Genomic DNA, 20700 nt, shown 5'->3' with positions numbered 1-20700 from the left:
CAAAAAATAAGGTTGAAATGAAAAAAATTTAATAGTGAATATTTTTTTTCATTAAAAGGCACAGAGCGTCATTTGAGCTTAAGCCAAATCCGCCATCTTGGATTTAACTTGGCCATTTTTAATTATTGGCAAAACTTGTACAACATTTTATATTTCCTACAACCTTTATTTCTCTAAGTTTTTCTCTATGACCCATATTTTTCCAGTTAATTTGAAAATACTATTCCCTTATACAGCTTAAGCGTTATATACCCTCTTTGAGTATAGATTTTAAGATCAATGCAATATGGGGATGTTTTGATATTTTTTTTGGGGGTATGAGAAATCTAGCTGCAATGTTAGTTCTTGTGAATTCTTGAAATTTTATAAACAAAAAATATAGAAAATATAATTTTACCTCAATAATTTTTGTCAAGAACCAAAAATGGCCGAGTTACTCATTAAAACTTCATTTTCCTTAAATGCAAAATGGTGGCTCTACTCAAATTTGATTTTTCCGAAAAACTGGTGCTCGCAGTGCTTCTTCCTAAATTATCATATTTGCAATATTATGATAAGTAGTTTAGAAGTTATGAGGGGGAAATGAACAAATCTTTAACATATTCAAAGATTTTTATATGTATAGTAGGTAGGTATACATTGTATACGCATGAATATAACACCATTCATAATTTCCTTAGTTACCTACTCAACGTCACATTATTCAATAACATTTTTTGAATCCAAAAAAATCCAATTTTAGGATAAATTAAAATATGAAAAGAAAACAAATCTATACAAAATCTATGATATAACACTTGTAGTAATTAATCTTCTAATCGACGCAATTCTTCGAAGCATTGATTATATTTGTTGACATTTTAAGTCTTGAGGTATCGAGTTAGCTTAGGTGATTGTAGTGCGTATTTTGTCAAAATTCCAAATAAAATTGCATAATATCGTTTGAAGGGCCTCTAAAAAATCGAACGAAAAGATGTACCTACTCTTTGAATCACTATATTAATTAATCATCATAGATTTTGTTTGATTAATGCATCTACAATCTTGTATCTCATCATCTCAAAACACTACAGGCACAAATTATAATGAAGTATAGGTATTTACACTCAATGATGTTGGATGAAGTCCAAATTAAAAAAAAAAAAAAACTCATTCGATCTTATATAAACTCCATTTGATTTAACAATAGCTGCAGTTGTTTCCAGATGGCGATCAAAGTTAAATAAATTTGAGTCAACAATTTCAATCTATTTTTGTGTTTAAAAAAAAACATTTTAAAATAATTAAAAACAAGACTTAAAATGATCTATTTTGACTGTATTGAAATTAATTCGCTTCATGATACTTCTTTTTTGGTATAATAAAGGTAGAAGACAACAACCTGCTGTGCTGACATAATATGTGACAAACACAATGCTCTCTGCCTTCACTTTTGTGTGTTAGCATTTGCATAAAAGATACCGATACAATCCAAAAAAAGATACAAAACAAAAGTAAATGCATTCTGCAGCACTACACTGCTGCGCCTCCGCACACAAGAAACAATAAAACAAAAAAAACAAAAAAATGGTGACCTAATTTCTCAGCATCAATCTTAAAAGTTATTTCTTCATCACCCTTGCACTTTACTTCCACCAAACAAAAAAAAATATATATACGCTTTGGAATTTGCTTGCATGCCACCACAAATTTCAATTATCGCCCGCACCATCATCATCATTCTCCGTGCATCACAGTTCGAGGCAAGTCTTTACCTACCATTCAAAAAAAAAAATACAAAATACACTCCTCCACTTTCAAGACATAAAGTTCAAAATGGATTGTGTTCTTCGGCTGAAATAATAAATGTTTCTTTTTGTAAGGTTTTTAATCTTATAATTTATCGATCATTAGTGCTTGCGCCAGTCAAGTGCACATGATTGCATGATTGATGGGGCGTGATTTTTGCAATTAAATCAAAAAAGTGAATCGAAACGTTTTTTTTTTGTTTTGTCTGCACCATTTAAGTTTACCTTTGATATTTTCAAGCAGAGTTCATGGCACTTGTTAAGTCAATTCCTATAGTATTTTAAAGCTTCTTTATTATCACTTTGCAGGTGTAAGTAATTATTGTTCATTGTTTTTTTATTTATTGAAAGTTTTCAAGCTATTAACTTTTTGAAATTTTCACAATTAGTTTAAATATTCAACGACTTTAAACAATAACCTGAAGTTAAAAATGTCACAGGAATTTACTCGTAGTAATTGTCAAGGAAAACAGGGTTAGGGTTATATTTGGTAGGGTCTTGATGGTCTTATATCAATGAAGGCTTCAGATTACATAAAATTTCAGGAAGGCTGATGCCTTTTAGTTCAGAAGGTCCTTTTTAACGACAGAGAATGCCAAAGTTTCTTCCTGCAAGCATAGTTTCTTCCAACCATATTCGCCAAATAAGTTAGTGCATGTGTACCTACACTTTTTAACACTGCTATGGCCAGCTGCTTAAATACATAACTCGACAGTCAGTAAAGCCATGAGCTACAGGACCTCCCAAGTGATTTACTTCATTCATTTCTTCCATATAGAATTTTTTAGCTTTTATCGTCTATATTGAATGGTGAAATGTTTTGCAACTCCATTACGATGTTCTTTCGTATTATCAGGCTTCGGCTCGAGGTTTTTAATTTATATGCCTGGGATGTCCTTTTAATCTTCTAGTAAATCTTCTTAACCTTATTTCTGTAATATCATTTTTTCGATATCTGTTGTCTCGATTTGTATCTTTTTTCTTCTGACAAGTCGATGTTCCTAGGTTCTGTTTTGCTTTTAGAGCTCATTGATAACTATGGTCCTTCTTTGCTTTACCAATTCGTCTGCTTTTTGTTTAGAAACGAGTGCTTTACAACATGCACCATCTGATAATTTGCCACTACATAGTTCTCTTAACATGTTGTGGGGACGTTGGAATTCTTAAGAGGTTATCCGAGATGCGATCGGAAAAGGACCGGCAATCTTTTGCGATTACTGTTGTGAGCTTTCGAGCTTTTACACTTATGTTGGCTATGACCTGGATATCCACTTTTCCCAATGTACTTTCTCCTCCTTCCTACTTTGACATTAAAATCACGCATTTTGAGATCGTAGATAGGCATTTTTACGAGGCGGAAGACGGATACAATCCTGAAATTCTGAATCCTAAAAACAAAAAATCCCGAAACACACAAAATCCAGAAAACTCAGAATCCATTTTAAGTTCAAAAATGTTTTCCCCCTTAATGCTTTCGCAGCACAACACTACTGAAAGTGAAAGCACGATAGCAATTTTCTCATATTAACAGAGATTCCAACGTACTGATATTGTTGTTTGTTTCTTTACTTCTTAGCTTTAAACTTACGGGCTTTGATACCTTGGATTTTAGGGATTAAAGGTTTTCGGGATTGAAAGTTTCGATTTTGGGAATACTGAATTTTCCGGATTTTTAGTTTTCCGTTTTCAGGATTCTGGCCCCAATCTTTTCTAGGAGCTTATAGAAACTATCGTCGGTATCATTTTCAATATTTGTCCAGTAAAATATAAAATAGATAAGAAGTAAAAATAATAAAATTTAAGCATCATGAGATAAATGTGCAGTTTGACTCTGGATTATTCATAAACTTATTTTTCACTATTTTTTGCCTAAATAGACACAGAAAAACTGTAAGAAATCGTGTCTTTTGTAAATATTCCAAAAAAATTATAATTTCTTGAAGAATGCAAGAATTTCCTAGTAATCGAATAGGGCAATTTAATTATAATCTGAAACCAATCTTAACCAAAGGCGCAAAATCATTTAAACTTAAATAAAACAATGAAGGTGCGTTCAATTAGCTTATGTATATTTTTTTGTTATATTTTGTCTCAATTATTGTGCCCAAAGATAAAATTTATTTAATACCATTTTGTTCCGGTTAAGTGTTAACAAACTCTTGCCGGACTTTTAATTAATTATTTTTTTTTGTATTCATAAAGCTTCAAGGTAGTTAAGATCTCATAAAAATTAATTCATTTTTTTTTTTGTTGTTGATACACAGTACCTATCTAAAATCTGTAACGCAAATTTTTTGAAGCACACGCAGGTTATTGTCTAGAAATGAAGATTTGTTTTTTCTTCCAGGTAATTCGTCATATCATAACATACCTTTTGCTTTAGCTATAACCATCATGGTCATTGTTGTGATTTACTTTAAATTGTTTTTTTTTTTTCTGTCTTTTGTTTGATGTTAGACTGTTTTGTAGATGATTTATTGTTTTTGAATAATGTAAAGTGTTCTTCCGAGAATAATACAAACAAAATGAATATACCACACAAGATGATTGTTAGTTCTAAAAACAAAAGTAAAAAACTTCAATAAAAATTGAAAATCACTATGAAAACAAAAGTTCTATTAAAGTCATTTTTATTTAAGTGAAAAATCCTGGTAGATTGACCTTTTTTTTTTAATAAACTTGACCGCATTTCTATATTCTCAAGAACGTGCTTTAAAGTAATAAAATAAACAAGAGAAAAATAAATTGATTTTCAACAAAGTTGACAAAAAAACAAAAAAAGAACAAAAATTGTGCATATTGAAGACTACAAGTATTTGACAGGTGTTCTACAAGGTGGTCACGTAGGTACCTACATTATTATTTTTGATTTGTTTTTCTTATGCATGCGTTACGCACTTCTGTGGGCTTATTTAGTATTTATTGCATCGGCGCATTGCTGCAGAGCTATTAATAGATTTTTTTGTTCGTTCTTCTTTTTTCAAAGAAAAATGTCTGTGCGTAGTGCGTAGGTACTTATACATATTTATTTGTATTTCTTTTGTTGGTTAACAAGTTCAAGAATTCCAAGAATTAGGCCCGACAAGTGACGTGATATGGAATATACATTTTTTTGTTATTAAGGGCATACATGCAAAATGATAAGTCGAAAGTACCTTTTTTGGATCAGTTTATAAGTAAACTTGCCCTCAATCTTCGTTCTTAGAATGCCTACACAACTGTGTTTAAAATATTAACTTGTAAGTAATTCATAAGATGCTTTTTTTTCTGGGTCGAATTACTGCATACATTTGGGATCTTCAAATATCACCTTTGGACTTTTCGGGCTTTAGGTAAGATGGAAAGGATTCAAGTTACTTTGATTTCACGTAACTGATCGTCCTTTCTCGAGATCCAATGTATTTAAGATCTATATTTTTACGGGAGAATTTTAAATATCAGCAAAACCGAAAAAAGTAAAGAGATCCGTAGACAGGATGGAGCCCTGTGGCGTACCAAAAAATACAAACCTATTTTGTCTAATCAGAAACCAGTAGATATGCAGCCCTACTTTCTGTTATTCGTTTTTCTAATTAGAGCGGGCGGCCACTGCAGAAACGCTCAACTCATCGAGCTAAAGAAAATTTCAAATGGGAAGTGAAAGAGGGCTATTAGTAGTTACGAAAACCACAGGTCTTCCCGTTCGCATCCTGGCACGATTGGCGTGGTAAAGTGCATTGTGCATCTCATAGAGTTAAAAGACAATATTGGTGTCAAATCAAAGGTGATATTGTCAGCTATCAAAATTCAGAGGTCTTCCGGGCGAAAGTCTGGCAGTTTTGTCATGCAGCCCGTTTTAAGGTTAGAAGCGATGAAAGTGAGTTTTTTCATAAAGACTTGTTTTTTGGTATTTTGGTCGATGAGTTAAGGAGTTTTTTCACTATAAAATAAAAATAAGAGTTATTAGTATTTAAATATAAAACGATGTTTTGGAAAAAGCTTGATATATTATTAACAATGACCAAAAGTTTATGCAAAACAACGAATAATTCACGAAAAAGTCTCAAATAATACGCTGCGCCCCTTACAACTTACCGAATTAAAAGGCGAATTTAATTTCAAATTAAAGCTAATAATGTCTTTTTTTGAAAACCAGAGGTCTTCCAAGCCACATCTTGACATTTCACCCCCCAGCCTGGGTGAACGTTTTAAGTGAAAAACGCTCCTAACCTTAAAACAAGCTGCGTGACCTAACTTCCAATTTTTGGCTTGGAAGACCTCTGGTTTTCAAAAAAAGACATTATTAGCTTTAATTTGAAATTAAATTCGCCTTTTAATTCGGTAAGTTGTAAGGGGCGCAGCGTATTATTTGAGACTTTTTCGTGAATTATTCGTTGTTTTGCATAAACTTTTGGTCATTGTTAATAATATATCAAGCTTTTTCCAAAACATCGTTTTATATTTAAATACTAATAACTCTTATTTTTATTTTATAGTGAAAAAACTCCTTAACTCATCGACCAAAATACCAAAAAACAAGTCTTTATGAAAAAACTCACTTTCATCGCTTCTAACCTTAAAACGGGCTGCATGACAAAACTGCCAGACTTTCGCCCGGAAGACCTCTGAATTTTGATAGCTGACAATATCACCTTTGATTTGACACCAATATTGTCTTTTAACTCTATGAGATGCACAATGCACTTTACCACGCCAATCGTGCCAGGATGCGAACGGGAAGACCTGTGGTTTTCGTAACTACTAATAGCCCTCTTTCACTTCCCATTTGAAATTTTCTTTAGCTCGATGAGTTGAGCGTTTCTGCAGTGGCCGCCCGGACTAAATTCTATTTCCTAGGCTGATAAATCAATCAGCGTTTCCATTATCTTGGAAAACAATGGTATGAGCATATGTTGTAAAAATTGTTCTAAAATAGGTACCTTAATCGCTATTAAAACTATGTATTATAATTTACAACTCACATGGTTGTCCTTCACCCAAAAATAGTTAGTGTATAATTGAATATTAAGCGAAAAAATTACTCCAACAACTTACTACCTTATATCATTTCGAGCACAAAAGTTGCGAGTAAATAACCCCTCATTATTTGATTCAGTGATAAAGTCTTAGATTGTGCGTGTACCTTTTTGTTATTTTTACGCATATTTCAGACGTTTAACGGTTGTTGATTGCCTTCATTTAATTTGGAACCACTTAGTGCTTTTCAAAGACTTTTTTTTTGTACTTAAAATGTATGTTTTTATTTCCCATCGCTTAAACGTTTAGACCACGTTTTATTCAGTGTCAAAATAACACGAAAATAACCTAACACACTCTTGTATCATTTGACATTCAAGATTAAGAAGAATGAACAAAAAAACTTACCTCATCTTTTTAAATGAAGCCGTTAGTTATCTCTTGATTTAATTTGAAATTCTTGCATTAATTTTTTTTTTGAATCAACTTGTGCTTTTGAATATTATGAAATTTAAAAAAATACAAAAGAACATTCTCTTGAAATTGTTTCTTATTGTTCTGATGAATATGCAATATCGAAGCAATATAACCTCAAAGTCAAATAAACTGGTTTCGCAGATATTATGCTAACTGGGAGATTTTCAGCATCAAGTTAGGTTTTTGGGAACAAGAACAAAAAAAAAAAAAAAACTACCTCAAGAAAAAGTATTATGTATCTCTGAGATCGGTGGGTTTATTTGATTGAATGAGTCACAAATATTATACGTGACACAGAAGGTAACGATTCGCATGTTCTGGGTAATTTTTTTTTTAACTTGTTAAAGATATATAAACCATTTACATACATTTAATGAAAAATAATAGTCATTCGTTGACAACAATTTGGTCTTGAAAATGTATCAGATATGCGTGGAATCAACAAACATTTTTATATTTATTACATGTGTATTGTGTATTCTAGAGGGCGGTGAACTTCTAACGATAATGACTTAAAATTTATGGTACATGTGCGTAATTTTGACAAAAAAATAAGATTTTGATATGAAACACACAAAGTTTAGCGCCAATTTAATTTACAAAGCTTGTGAATGTTAACAAAGCACAAAGACGAAGATGATTTTGAGAAAAAATACAAATTTAAAGTATTTGAAAGGATTGCAAAATGTTGTCGCAAACACAAATTACATATTTTGAAAATTTCATTTACGGTGTAGGTTGATCTTAGAGAGAACAAATATGCGACCACCTTTTAAAATTCCCGAAAATTGAAAATCTGAAGCGATTGAATAAAACTTGCATCTGTGCATTCAATTGTATAATTTTTCATTTTAGATTTTATTAAAATTTGGTTGGTACATATTATTCTTATGGATTTCTGAAAGTTGTTTTTATCTTCCTTACAAATTTTTTATGATATTGCAAATTTCGCAAAAATGGCTGTAACGATTTGATTATAATTAAAGCAATTGCAATAAAACGGCATTTTTATTTTTTATGTTTTATTTTTTTCTAATAGTTCCTATGACCAGAACTGAACGAAATTGAAATTGAAATTGCAGCCACCAGCTTTACAATACAAAAAGAATTATCAAAATTGGTTCACTCAGTCCAAAGTTATGAGGTAACAAATACAAAAAAAAAATACAGACTCCTTTTTGGAAGTCGGTAAAAAAACAAAAATTTGTCCTCCGTGTCGGCTCTTCCCTTATATAAACCAAATTTCTTTAAAATTTTTGTAGTATAAAAGTGCTTTGAACTGCAAGAGCAATTACAATTTTTTTTTTCATTTTTAAAATAATCCATATCTGTATTAAATTAAATTTTTACAAAAAGTTATTTAAGCTTCGGCCTGCTGTTTAAGTTACCTACAAAACTCGAAAAGTAAGAAAAAGAGCCGAAATTGTTTCTCTGTACAAAAACGGCAATATCTTTAATTTAACAATAGATTTTTAAGAAAAGTATCTTTATCTGAAATATTTAAAAATATTTTGATTAATTCCACTTAACCCTCTGTAGACACACCTGTTTTTAGCGAATTTGGTTCATACTTTTTCATGTCGCTAGAACTTTTTTCGGTCTCACTATTTTATAGAGAATCATATGAAATTAATGTAGAATATTCCAAGGAATTCGAATATTGTATTCACAATTCAAAAAAATGTATTTTCAACCTTATAAAGACACTTTTTTTTCTCACCCGTGTGCCTACAGAGGGTTAAACTTCCACTTAAAACTTTTGAGACCTAGAAAATTTATCGGTTCTTCTGTTCAGATTGGTTATTTATTACTCAAGATATCTCGAAAACGTTTCCATTCTATTTTTGTTTAATGTGATTTCCTATAATTATCAATTATTATAATTTAAATGGTAAAAAGGTCTAGATCTCAAATTGTCTTTCTTTTTTTAAATTATGGTTGAGAGTAACTCTCAAAATTGTTTGTTTGTATTTTGGTAGACTTTGTAGTGCAGACGTTTTCCAAACTAAATAAATCGGACTAGAAAAAAAACCAATCAATTAATTGCCAACAACTTCTGAGACAACTTCAAAAACATCAAACTCCTCAAGCTCGTGAAGCTAGATTGGATATGATGATGCACTTACAAAAATAAGTGCCCACTTTTTGCATAAACCTATAGAACTAGTGAACATTTCTAGATTTAGAATAATTTGAAAAACCAACTGGTCCTTCGAAAGCCGAGTAATGTAAAGCTCTAATTTATGTATTATAGTTCTAATTCCCTTTCAATATAATAATATTTTTATCTACAAAAAATTTGCGTTAGTCGCAAAAAAAATGCACTGCACCGATTTTTGTCTTGTGTTGTGTCGCAATTTTGTCTGCCACTGTTTCAAAGATTCACTGAAGCGTTCATTTGCGGTCTAAGGAACATGTACCGGTTTTGTGTGATTTTTATTCTATATTTGTTTCAGAATGGTTACACATCATTTGACGATTTTGAGATATTTAAACTTTATAGAAAATGGCTCTTAAACAACTTGTGTAATGGTAATGTTATAGTGTTGACGTTTTTTTTTCGAATGCTACATTCCTTTTTTTGGATTTTTTTTAGAAACTTTAGAAACAATCAAACATTCAATTTCAATTTAAAAACTTTTTTTTTTATTTCTCCACAAAAACGAATGAATGAATTTGTTTTAGACAAAAAAAAAAAAAGTTTAAACAAATACAAATTACAAAAAAAAAAAACAATGGATACAAAAATTAAAAAAATAATTTATTGATAAAAAAAATTTTTTTTACGATGACTCTGAATATTAAAATCTTTGTTTTTAATCTGATTGTAATAATCTACACGGACAAAAAAAATCGTAAAAATTCTGTTGAAAAAAAAAGAAATTTAGAACTCTCCTGTTAAAAATACGGTGTAACATAGTCTCCAAAGAAATCACCACACATAAATAGCTAATTTTGAAAATGAAATAATACAATTTTCTTAACATCATTTCATTTCTTTCAGTGTATGGTAGGTAATGTGATAATTTCTGATTGATAATGAAAATAAATATTTTTTTAATATAAATTACTATCAAAATTAACATTTTTGAAAAAATTGTTCTGAAAACTATCATGATTTTATCTTAACGGTTTTAGTCCGCTATAATAATAAATGGAATTCGAAGTAAATAAACAATTCAAATTTTTCTAAAAGTTCAACCTTGAACGACCTTGATATTAATAACACAAAAATTAAAGTTCATTTCGTAGCAACATATTTAGTTTCAATGAAGACCAAAGAACAAAAAATAAATAAATTCTTATTATTTATAAGCTCACCTTAGTTAATTAGCTTGCTTGAATAGTTTATAAGAGCAGTTGAAAATCCGGTATTGGTTAAGCTTCACTAAATTTTTGCTTATAAGCTTATAATACAAACTTGTTTCAGATCTTTTATTTTTTTTTTTTAATAAAGTGCAACTTTGTGTTTTTTTATCCTTTTTATGAAAGTTGTTTTATTTTTTTTGATTTTGTCACAATTGTCACTAAATCTTTTTTAATTAAGTTTTTTTAATTTAAACAGTCCATATAAGATATTTTTTTGTTTTTTTTTTACACTCGCAAGTTTTTTTGTTTTTGTTTTTGTTTTTCTCAGTTTAATCTTATATCCAATTCTTGTCAAAATGCTTAAAAACGCCCGCTGCAATATTTTTTTTTTTGCAAACTTTAAGGTGATCACTGCAAGCCGTTTTGCGTACCACTAATATCACTATGGCTTACAAAAATAAATAAACCGACAACAATGATGTTGATATGATATTGAGAGTATTATTGGCACAATGGACACGACCAAGAGAGATACTTTATTGCATTAGATACTTAAATAGCATTATTAGCATATAAAGAGATCACCAGCTAAAACCTACGGTCTACGAAATTCGCAGCTTAGCGTCCGCACTCGACAAGGTTGAAAATAAAACTAACTAACGGAAGATACGACCAAAAGACACCTAACATAGGTTTTAAGAAGGTACCCACGAACTTATAAAAAAAAAATAACAAAAAAACCATAACAAAGCCAGAATAGAGTATCCAAGAGATACAACAAAACAGACGTCATAGTTTAGGCTTAGCTTAAAAATCATCGACTCGCGACATCAAAGAGAGTTTAAAACTCTGAGTAGCAGTTCATATCGTATATTATTATTGGCTTACTAGTTGAAAAAGCTTGTTAAGGGGCTTTTTTTTAATTTTATTTTGACTTGATACTTGATTGTTAAGTTTTGTGCTTTTTTGATACCAAGAGTTAACCATTGATCTTAGTCGGTTATTTCTTTTGGAAACAAGTGATCTTTAAAAATACACAGCTCGCACCATGGAATTGTGTCATGCTGTGGTACCTGGTAGTGATGGAAATTGAGGGTTGAAACTTGAAAGTAAACAATTTGTTAGCAGTGTTGCCAGTAATGGTGTGACTTTATTTTTTTTTTTTTTACATTTCGGAAGCTTAGTTATAAAATGTTGTTGGAAGAAGTAACTCGTTAGTAGTTTTTCTTTTATACATGAATTCAATAGACACTTGCATGTTTTAAGTTTTCTAATAAGTCAGTAAAGCTGTTAGATGTTTTGTATCAAAACAAAATAGCAATTTTTACAAAGTTTTATAAAAAATTGATTTCTTTTTAGACCAGGGTCGATAATTTTTGAAACCAAAAATAAATCATAGTAGAATAAAACCCATTGGAAAAGGAGGTGAATATGATAAAAATGAAAGGAAAAATAAATTACGGGCGAGCTGAGTTTTAAATGGTAAAAAATGGTATATCTCGGCAAAACTACAAGTCCTATTAAAAAAAGTTGTATGGCAAAGTTGTCGATAATAAAAAGATCTACACCTTTTGTATCGACAATTTTTTCACATAACCTCAAAATTAATGTGAAAAATTCAAATAACCGAGCTTTTGGTTTTGTATTTTTATCTTTTTCAAAAACAAAAATTATTCTACGAAATTTTGTGAAAACTTACCTTATTATGTCCCAAATACACTGTAATTTATTTGATTTAAAATATTGTAACGTTTTATTCCGGGTTCACAATAAAACTTATTTCGTTTATTTTAACTTCCACTTATCTTTCCGTTCAAATAAGAACACACTTTATTTCAAATCAATTTACTTTTATTATTCGCTCAAACAAACACACTTTTCAATCACTTTATTTACTACTAACAATTTCCAACACTTTATTTAACTTTGTACTGTACTCTTTCACATTCAAGATTAAACTGTCCCGGTCGGTGTCCACGCTGCCCTTTTATACCTGAAATTCGGAATTCGAGAATGTCTTCGAAGGTTCTCGTCTTTGCTTCTCGAAGCTTCCTTTCCAAGAGGGGGCGCTTCATACTTCCAGTCCAGTGGGATATTTTGGGATATTCAGCAGTCGAGGGAATTTCTTTGGATGCGTTCAGAGGGTAGTTTCTTAATTACTAAAGGTCCGTTCACATTTCTACCTTTACTGTAGCAGGTAGTGTGTTCAGACTTTTATCTTAAAAGTAGTTCGGTAATTCATCGTTACATTGCCCCCCTCTTAGGATTGTTCGTCCCGAACAACTCCATTGCTTCTTTCACCATTATAACGATGTAAACGGTCACAATGAACTACCTTTAATTTGCCTCTTACCCCTCTCTGTATACGGTAAACCACGTCGTTGATTCTGGTTATTACTGTGTAAGGGCCTTCCCAGTTTTGTTGTAGCTTCGGTGATAGTCCCTTTTGTCGGTGGGGATTGTAAAACCACACAAGTTCTCCTTCTTGAAACCCTGTTGCTGTCGCTCGCGCGTCATATCTTGTTTTCATCCTGTCACTAGACGCTTTTATATTTGTCCTTGTCCGTTGGTGAATGTCAGCCAGTGTTTCTTTCAGGTTATCAACATACTCATCTATTTCCTGTGGCTCATTTGGAACACATCCGAATTTTATCTCACTTGGCAGCCGTATTGTAGAACCAAAAAGGACTTCCGATGGTGTATGTCCAGTAGAACTATGTGTTGCACTTCTATAAGCCATCAAGAATAATGGAATATGTCGATCCCAGTCTCGTTGATTATCGTTGACTACTTTTGACAGGTGTTCTTTAAGTGTCCTGTTAAATCGCTCAACCATCCCATCAGATTGTGGATGAAGCGGTGTTGTTCGCGTCTTCTTGATGCCAAGGAGTGAGCAAACCTCTTGAAAAATTTTAGATTCGAAGTTCCTTCCTTGGTCGGAATGAAGTTCCAAGGGTACTCCGAACCTGCTCACCCAATGAAAGACAATCTTATCCACAACTGTTTTGGTTTCCTGGTTTGGGATGGCAAATGCCTCAGGCCACTTGCTGAAGTAGTCCATCACTACAAGGATGTACCGGTTTCCGTTGTTGGTTTCGGGAAAAGGACCTGCTACGTCTTTTGCAATTCTCTCAAAAGGTGCGCCCACATTGTACTGCTGCATCTTGCTTTGGATTTTTCTAGCTGGTCCTTTGCTAGCGGCACAAGTATCACATTTTCGGCACCACTTTTCAACGTCTTCTCTCATACGTAACCAGTAGAATTGCTGTCGTACCTTTTCCAGCGTCTTGTTGATACCTAAATGGCCTCCAGAAGTTCCCTCGTGCATCTCTCGGAGAACATCATTAACCTTTGACTGAGGTACGACTAGCTGCATTACATAGGATTTACCGTCTGCGGATTCCCACTTACGCCTGAGTAGCCCTTCTTGCACATGAAGTGAGTCCCATTGCGCCCAATATGCTTTGAGAGTGGGGCTTCGGTCGGAGATGTCGGCCCATTCTGGTTTCTCTTGATGTTCCTTTCATGCAAGGATGGGTTCGATGTCCGAATCTTCCTGTTGGGCCATTCTGAGTTCTTCGTTACTCCAGCCGCAAATGGGATCAGCTCTCGTTCGTCTAACAGCGACAACTTCCTTTTCTTCTAGTCGTGTGCAATGCTTGCAGTCTTGCTTGCACGGGCGCCGAGATAATGCGTCTGCATTTGAATGCAGCTTTCCTCTTCGATGTTGAATTTGACATTGATACGTCTGAAGTATCTCGATCCATCTTGCTACTTGACCCTCTGGATTTTTGAAGTTCAAAAGCCAATTTAGTGCACCATGATCTGTACGAAGAAGGAACTTCTGTCCATAGATGTACTTATGGAAGTGCTTTGTTGCCAATACCAGAGCAAGAAGTTCCCTCCTGGTCACGCAATAGTTTCTTTCTTGTTTCGAGAGTACCTTGCTGAAATAGGCAACGACCTTTTCTTCTCCGTCATGAACTTGCGATAAAACAGCACCAACTCCAACATTACTTGCATCTGCGTCAATGATGAATTGTTTGCCTGGAGTCGGATAGGCCAACACAGGAGCTTCACATAACCGCAGCTTCAGTTCCTGAAAGCTTTTCTCACACTCACCTGACCATTTAAAAGGTTTACCCTTCTCCGTTAGCTGGTGCAAGCTTTTGGCGATTCTCGCAAAATCCTTTACGAATCGTCGATAGTACGTTGCCAGACCGAGGAAACTCCGAAGTTGATGCTTGTCCTGAGGGGTTGGCCAATTCTTCACAGTGTCAACTTTTTCTGGATCAGTCATTACTCCTTGGGATGAGATGATATGCCCCAAATATTTGACCTCGGTCTTGAAAAGTGCACATTTCTTTGGATTTAACTTAAGATGCGCTTCTCGTAGCCTCTGGAATACAGCCTTTAGGTTTTCACAATGGTCATCAAATGTTTTCCCGTAAACGATGACATCATCCAAATAGACTAGGAAAGATTTCCAGGTTAATCCATTTAAAACGCACTCCATTAAACGCTCAAAAGTAGCTGGGGCATTACATAGCCCAAACGGCATGACATTGAACTGCCACAGACCATTTCCTGTGGAGAAAGCCGTCTTTTCCCGATCTTCTGGATGGATTTCTACCTGCCAGTAGCTCTTCAAATCCAAAGTCGAAAACCATTGTGCTCCTTCCATTGCATCTAGAGTATCGCTGATTCTTGGCAGTGGGTAGCTGTCTTTCTTCGTCACATCATTCAGCCTGCGGTAGTCGACACAAAATCGAGTGCTTCCATCCTTCTTTTTGACGAGAACTACCGGTGATGCCCAAGGGCTTTTGGAATTTTCGATCAGCCCGTCTTTCTTCATTGTCGATATCATTTCTTCAACTTCACCTTGTTTGGCCAAGGGGAGACGTCTTGCTGGTTGACGAATCGGCCTAGCGTCTCCTGTATCGATTCGATGCTGCACCAGTTGTGTTCGGCCGTATTGCCCGCTGGGTGAAGAGAAGATATCAGCATATTCATGAAGAAGCCTTCCAGCAACATTAAGCTGATGTTGACTCAAGTTGTCTGATTTGAGAATTTGAGTCTTTAGTTTCTCAGAGTTCATAGTCATCTGTGTGTCCATCTCGTTGATCTTAGTTATTGCGGATACAGATTCACATTGCCCAACAACTTCTCCTTTCTTTAGCTTGATTGGGTACGGTTTGATGTTAAGTATCCGTACAGGTACCATGTTGTTCTTTGGTGCCACAAGAGTCTTCCCGATGATGATGTTTTCGGAACTTTGCTCAACTTCTGGTTCAACCATGAGGTATCGATGGCTTCCAAAGTTCCCCTTTAACTTGGTCCACACAAAAACTTCTGAAGAAGGAGTCAGGCACATGTCTTCTTTGATGACAGTTCTAATTGTTGTCGAGTTGTCAGCGCCATAGACCATTGGAATCTCTACATTTCTGTATTTCAGGACTTGATTACCGATATCCAAAATGATTCCATGCTCCTTCATGAAGTCGATTCCAATGATGCACTCGTCACATATATCTGCCACCAAAAACACATGCGAAAACTCTAGTTCTGCCATACGGATCGTAAGACGAACTTCACCGTACACCCTTGCTGCTTCTCCTGTGGCGGTCTTCAGACGGTAGCTGTTGGTGTTATGTAGCCATGTCATCTTCACCAAGTCTCTTTGTACAATGGAGGCGGTGGCACCGGTGTCAATTGTAGCCACGTGTTGTTTGTTGTTTATGGTCGCCTCCACTGTCAGACTTTTGTTGTCTCGTTTAGTCTGTGAGACTTGAATTGTGGTTCTGGGGCCATCGATACCAGAAACCAGCTTCTGCCCCTCGAAGGTGGTTCTTACCAGCGTTACCGTTGAAAATTTTTGAAAGGTCGCTAAAAAAGTCGCTTTTAGAAAAAAAAGGTCGCTAACCTGAAAAATTGAAAAAAAGTCGCTTTTTTGTCGAAAAAGTCGCTATTAAAAAAAAAAGTCGCTAAATCGTTTTCATAATGTTTTTACATAGAAAAATAAACATAAGTTGTCTTGAAACAAAGTTTTTATTAACAATAACCAAATTAGAAACTAAAAAAAACAGTCTTCATTTTAGGATTTTAATAGGCTATTGATTATGTAGTTTAGAAAGGAACTAAGACGTTCACGGGTTTTTATTGCAGAAATCGTTGAATGGGTTATAAAAGAAGATAAAATCGCGGAGTGCTATTAAATGAGAGGGTGGAAACTGAAGATAGGGGTGCAAAAGCCCCCTTTTTGGTTTTTTCAATATACCTCGTAAACCAAGCAAAATTTTGATATATTGCATATAAAACTTTTTATAGAGAATTAAATTTCCTATTGGAATAATGTTTTTTAAAAAATGAAAAAAAATTTCCATACCACAATAGTCGAAACAATCATAAAAAAAATATCAAAAAAATCGATTTTTTGAGTTTGTTTTGTTTTTTTAGTTATACATTTTTTTTTTTGGGTTGAGATAGACATAAACATTGCTCCAAAGAAAAAAAGAAGATTAAATTGCCTTCAAAATGCTGTGCTCACTAAATTTTTTCATTGAAAATTAACATTTTTTTTTCATTGCATTAACATTTTCTATATCTTTTTTTCAAAACTATGACCATATATAAAAAAAATGTTTGCAAAAAAAAGAAAAAAATGTGAATATCAGTCCCTTTTTCGATTAACAAAAATTAAAGGTATGATATTTGACTAAATGTTTGTAATAATCCAGTAAGCATTTAACATATTAAATAAATAAATAGGCATTATTATCTTTCAATTAAGCCATCGAAACCTAAAAAAATATTTAATGGAATATTTTTTACAAATTTTTAAAAATATGTTACATGAGAGTAACGCTGGGTCCAAAAGGGTTAAATAAAAATAAAAAGCTAGAACGACTACTGCACTCATGCGCCATTATTTTATTTGTTTGAAATTTTTTTCAATTTCACTTGCCAAAATGCTTGTGTTCAGCCTTCAGCATTCAACTCGGTCTGCTCAGTTATTTTATTCTGAGTCCATCGATGGTGCTCTGAACTAGCTCAGAATACGTTCAGAACGAAAAAAGAAACACAAATTTGAAGCTCTAAATGTTCAGAATTAAAAAAGAAATACAATTTTTGGAAAAAAAAAGTCGCTATTATGAAATTAGTGAAAAGGTCGCTTTAAATAAAAAGTCGTCGCTTGGTCGCTAAGGCTTCAAAAAGGTCGCTAATAGCGACTAAAGTCGCTTAACGGTAACGCTGGTTCTTACTCGTTTCCCGAATGGGAATTCAAGATGAGCATGAGTGTTAGTTGTATCGCTTACCTGTTGTTGGGCAATATTCCTGTTTCCACAGTGTTGGCAAGCAGTTTTTCCTGGTGGCAATCTGCACTGCCGCTGGAGATGTCCTGTCTTGTTACAGTTCCAGCATCGAGCAGCTCCGTCTCGCTGGTTTCTTTGGAATGCGAGTTTTTGACAAGAGCATTCCTCCACTGCAACTTCTCTTACCCGATGAACGCCTTGAGAAGCCTGTTCTGCTGCTTCCATAGTTAGTGCGAACGCTAATGCTTCAGGAAGAGAACGTTTTCCAGCTGTTCGAATCGCTCGCTGAAGATTTATATCAGATACAGCACGAACAAAGGCTTCTGTCGCAAACTGATTGATAATGTCGTCTCCTGCTGTCGGATATGCCAGATGAGTTAACCTTTCAATATCAGCTTGGAGTTGTTGCAGAGTTTCTCCTCTTTTCTGGACTCTTGTATTGAGTTGGACCCAGAAAACTTCTTGCATATGGCCATCTCCAAAGCGTTTTTCAATTACCTGGACAAGAGCGTTAAAGTTACCATTCTTTTCTGGTGGTAAAGTTTGTAACAACTCAGCAGCAGGACCTCTAAGTGCAAGAGTCAGCGCTATACATTTGTCTTCGTCATCGCAGCCATTTGTTGTGGCAGCTGCCTCAAACTGTTTCTTGTAGATCGACCAAGAACTTTGTCCATCAAAGGTTGGTGGATGCATTTCCTTCTTCTTTGGATACTCACCAGAACTTTCTCGGATCTTAATTTTCCGAACTTTGTCAAGTTCTTCGGTAAAACTTTGCATTTTCACTTCCATTCCTTTAAATTTGTCATCGAATTTTATTTCTACTTTCTCGAGTTTTTCTTCAACTTTCTCAAACTTTTCTTGAGATTGTTTTTCAACGCCTTTGATTGAAGCATCAAGAGCAACGAACTTGTTCTCGATCGCATGAAGCTTACCTTCGATGAGGTTTTTCTGTTCATCTAGAAGGTTCTTTTGCTGTTCCAATTTTTCCAGAAGATTCTGTTGTTCACTCTTTTGCTCTGTTCGTTGTTGTTCCATTTGTTCTCTTTGTTCATTGCGTTGTGTCTCAATTTGTTCTTTCTGTTCTTCAAATTTTGCAAGGAGAACAGCCATCATCGATGACATTTCGGAACTAGTACTTACTTGTTCTTCTACTAGTGCAATTTCGAATTGAAATGTATCCAAATTTTCGTCCTTCTGGGTTAAATAATCCTGCAGACGAATAATGAGGTCATTTTTCGATCCAGCAGTTGGAAGACCTCGTTTAGTTAATTCCGTCTTAAGCTCAGACAAACTAAACTGATTTAATGTTTTACCCATTTTAATTTTTAAATCGCGAGCACTTTTACTTATTTCAAAATGTTTTACACTTTGTTTCTTGTTAAAACACACGCGCACTTATTATTTTACTAGCGAAATTATCTGATTCGCACAATTAAATAAGTTTTATTCCACTTTTCTGACACCAATGTAACGTTTTATTCCGGGTTCACAATAAAACTTATTTCGTTTATTTTAACTTCCACTTATCTTTCCGTTCAAATAAGAACACACTTTATTTCAAATCAATTTACTTTTATTATTCGCTCAAACAAACACACTTTTCAATCACTTTATTTACTACTAACAATTTCCAACACTTTATTTCACTTTGTACTGTACTCTTTCACATTCAAGATTAAACTGTCCCGGTCGGTGTCCACGCTGCCCTTTTATACCTGAAATTCGGAATTCGAGAATGTCTTCGAAGGTTCTCGTCTTTGCTTCTCGAAGCTTCCTTTCCAAGAGGGGGCGCTTCATACTTCCAGTCCAGTGGGATATTATGAGATATTCAGCAGTCGAGGGAATTTCTTTGGATGCGTTCAGAGGGTAGTTTCTTAATTACTAAAGGTCCGTTCACATTTCTACCTTTACTGTAGCAGGTAGTGTGTTCAGACTTTTATCTTAAAAGTAGTTCGGTAATTCATCGTTACAATATTTATTTTTTCACCTTATTTTGACTTAATATCAAAAAAACACCAAATCAATCACTTGTTAAAATATCAGCTTTTTTCAAAAAGTCGGTGGGCATTTCGTTCGTTAAAATGTCTATTTTCTGATGGTGTAAAAAAAAATTTACATTAGTAGGTATACTATAGAACATGTTCTCGTAAAGTGCAAAAAATGAAAAAAGCTTGAATTCGAAAAAATTTTGTTTATCATTGTTTACAATTTTAGCCTATTTATTAAAATTAACACTTTAATAACTCAAAAAACTGTATGATTTATCAATGTTACATGAAATCTTATGGTTTTTGAGTAATTAAAGTGTAAATTTCAATAAATAGGCTTTTTAAATGTTAAGGAATTCAAATGATGCATTTTAGATTATTAAAATGTCAATTTTTAAAATGCAATTAAATTTATAAAAATTCTTAAAGAAAATTAACGGTTTTTTACCCCCTAGTGTTAAAAGAAAAATTAATTCAAAACAACTTATTTTTATGAATAATCAAGTTTATTGGAAACTGCTTTATCTATTAATACCTAGTCTATTGAATAGACTCTTTTGAATGGAACAAATTCGTTCAAGAGTTTTTATTGCTGATTATGATTCCTTGGCATAAAAGAATACTTCAGCCAAAAGTGCTACTAAATCCATTGGTGCATTTCTGAGAAAACGGCAACACTGGTCAGTTTTCAGTTTTTTGATTTAACTGGAAAACCAAGCCTAACTTTGAAATCGTTCCAAGACACTTTTCATAGCAAATTAAATTTTCTGTCAAGTTAAGATGTTTAAAAAATTTAAAAATTTGTTTTAGACTAAAATTCTAACCTAAAATGTAAGAAAAAAGTTAAAAAGTTGAGGATTTTATTTTTTT

The 20700-nt window shown here is 33.5% G+C and overlaps 1 protein-coding gene across 1 annotated transcript in view; it reads right to left on the bottom strand.

The window, feature by feature from the left end:
* LOC129921347 (uncharacterized) overlaps positions 1–11159 on the bottom strand; it is a 47435-nt gene extending 36276 nt beyond the window's left edge. The window contains exon 1 of the mRNA XM_056003145.1: positions 10542–11159. The gene's annotated coding sequence lies outside the window, so the exon portion shown is untranslated. The remainder of the gene's footprint in view (positions 1–10541) is intronic.
* Between the last annotated feature and the right edge of the window lie 9541 nt (positions 11160–20700).

This window comes from Episyrphus balteatus, chromosome 1 (assembly GCF_945859705.1).
Source record: "Episyrphus balteatus chromosome 1, idEpiBalt1.1, whole genome shotgun sequence".
Classification (NCBI taxonomy): domain Eukaryota; kingdom Metazoa; phylum Arthropoda; class Insecta; order Diptera; family Syrphidae; genus Episyrphus; species Episyrphus balteatus.
Note: the sequence above shows the minus strand (reverse complement) of the source record. Positions and strands in the feature narration are given on the sequence as shown.